Raw genomic sequence first — 2948 nt, forward strand, 5'->3', positions numbered from 1 at the left:
TCTCGGGGGTCAGCTGTTCCATCATATTTGGGAATATCAGGCATTCTAAACTTTTTTGGAAATTGGTAAAGGAGTTGCACTTGGCTTCCAGGATTATTGTTAATATTTGTAAATATCCACCCTTTTGATCATGGGTGGCACACCATGTATTTGCTCTATACTATCGTTTTGCTCCTTCAACTGTTTCTGCAAAGTTAGCACTAAAATTTGTAAATTCGAATTATTTGGTCTACATGACTCTTCATCACGAGATTCATTTGGAATTTCTCCACTTCCAGAATTATCAAGCCCTGAGTGCGGGTTCTCCAAGGTTGTTGAATTAACTGATGGAGGAGTTTGCGTCGCATTGGGTAATCCTTTGACAAAAGCCTGTAGTGCACTATTCAGTGCTCTGCAATCAATTGCTTTAGAGCGTCCTGCTCTACGGTTTGGTCGTCTCTTTGTTGATCATCAGCGCGCGAAGCAGACCTTTTAGGTGAACTTCCACGGGATTGCTAAGGGGATCCCGTAGGTGTGCTGTGTGGTGGAGTTCCACCTTGTTGGTTGAGCTGGTTATTGTCGTTAACGGTTGACATTTGTGGTCCAAAAATATAATTGGAAAGTGAAAAGATTATCAGATTTCCGGCAACGGAACCAATTTGTTAAACCCAAAAATAGAGTTCTCGGTCAAAGTCAATATTTAGAAAAAATCGGGTTACTAATAGCTAAGATTTACTTCACTTTCCCTACAATTTGGAAGAATACACCAAGAAATGGAAATTATTGACACTATTAAATAGATTGATAATCACTCCCCAAATTATGGTTTAGAACTTTCACAATAAAGTTAATGATTGCCTAAATTCCAATAATTTTCTGATGCTTTTACAAATGAGATTTCAGTCCTTATATAGGAGCATACAATTATAACGGTTCCCCTACTTAATTCAGGTTCACTAATGGTATTAATTGCCTTGATTTTCCATTACCATATACAAGCGTAACAGAAATATTTATGATTAAAGATTCCTCATAACTTTACCGATTCTCCTTTCTTATTTATGACAGATTCATGTATCTTCCCTTTTTTACAGCGCTTTATCATCTCGTTCCTGTTTCTCCTTTTACAGCTGTCAGGCCCGACTTTTTCTTTAGTATAACCCATTGGCGTTTCTCTCGTGCCTTTTCCGCATTTTACAATTCATCTAATTTAAGGCGCCACTTGTCATTATACCAATGTTCCACGTATCATGCCCTGTCATCTTGTAAATCCATATATATGTCGTGTCTTTTTTCCACCAATACACCGGCACTCACGGGAAGGTTACGTTTCTCCTCTTCTTAGCAAGAGGCTGTAAGCCTTGAATTAATGAGTTGCCAACAAATATTTTCTCATATTAATGACACTTCATTAATGTCTCTAAGAAAGACAAGACGATCAATTCATCTGCACATATGTGCTTTTTCAGCCTATGAAGTCAATGAAATTTTCGCTCACTCATAACGTATATGTCTAAATTCAATTAATTGCTGTCTCTATTTATCCCCTACAACCTTCTCTACGGAAAAGGTCAGTTTAAGCCAAACATTGTCGTGCTATCAAAATAAAGGGTGAGGCAAGACTTTTTCTTCATCTTTAGTTAATTAATTTGTTTGTTTTTTAATTGGTTTGTTTCAGTTTTTGCCCCTTTTACTCCTTAATTAATATCTGTGCTTCTATATTTTAGAACGATCTCCATGCTTTTACACTTGTAATTTGTGGGCTGGTAATGACTTCTCTAGTCGGTGACAACAGAACTTATGTTAATTCATACACAATAAGTTCTGTTTGAAAAGCAATTGGAGTGCAATTTGACATACAGATGCAATAACAAAATTGTTATGTCGATTACTATAAACTGTATTTAGAAATTAGAATTACTTAAAAGGCAAAATCAACTGAGGAAGTATGAGCAATGACAACATTTGGGTACAAGTAGAGCAATATGAGATGCAAATTTATGAGCGAAAATTGAGTTAGTCCTCGTTCTTAAAAAAAAATCTTATATTTCAAGAAAAAGGAAGCATCAGTAGTGATTTTTTAAATACTTGAGAGGATTCTCTTAAATGCTTAATGCTTTATAAGGTACGCGTGATATCTACATTGAAGTGGTGGTAATCTATACATCCGAGTGCAGTTTTTTTTATACAATATTTGTAGTTCATATAAATTATGAAAATGGTGCTAATGAAACTTTCAAGTTTACTGCATAATTTTTTTTATCTCTGCAGAAAATATAAATACAAGGATGGCTTGTAACCGGATGAGGGCATTGGATCATATTTGTGTGTTTTTCTGCATATTAGCTGTGACATTAGTAAATTGTAAAACATATCCTCCATCAATAGAATATGGTTGTTTTTTGTTATGTATTGACTATTTACAAGTGGAGAGAGGCTTAGTTCATATTCCTCAGGCGGAGTTAGAAAACAGATGTAGAGATGGAATACCCGAATTTGATTGTGAGATCAAGAGGTCGTATGACAACCATGAGATTGATGATTGTCATGATCCTAAGCGATTCCCAAGCGTTCACTCCCTAGTAAGATAACTTCGCATTTGGAATTGTTTACGGGTATAACTTTATCCTTGTCATTCATCCTATAATAATTTTACTCATGATACATATAAATGGAATACAATGAATGCTTTATTAAACATTGCAACTAATTCTCTTACTTATAGCTCGTAATCTACTACACTAGATGATTCACTTTTTTTAATCAGTTGTATAAGGATTCCTAAATTAGAGATTTGTCTTAGTCATGAAAGACTCAATTTAATATCTTAAAGTTTTTGATTGACTGCTTTCTTGCACATTGAAAACTTTGGTAAGCGCATCATAATTGGTTTCTCGTTTCAATTACCAATTCTGGTTCGCTTGGTAAGTAGAGGCTCGCTAAATGTCGGTATCAGCTTTCAGGATTTT

The 2948-nt window shown here is 35.1% G+C and overlaps 1 long non-coding RNA gene across 1 annotated transcript; it reads left to right on the forward strand.

Moving 5' to 3' along the window:
• The first annotated feature begins 1297 nt into the window (after positions 1-1297).
• Positions 1298-2682, forward strand: LOC109210366. The gene is made up of 2 exons (XR_002065537.1): positions 1298-1590; positions 2251-2682. It is a non-coding gene; the product is annotated as an uncharacterized LOC109210366 (long non-coding RNA).
• The last annotated feature ends 266 nt before the right edge of the window (positions 2683-2948 follow it).

The sequence above is a fragment of the Nicotiana attenuata genome, unplaced genomic scaffold, assembly GCF_001879085.1.
Source record: "Nicotiana attenuata strain UT unplaced genomic scaffold, NIATTr2, whole genome shotgun sequence".
NCBI classification, from domain to species: Eukaryota; Viridiplantae; Streptophyta; class Magnoliopsida; order Solanales; family Solanaceae; genus Nicotiana; species Nicotiana attenuata.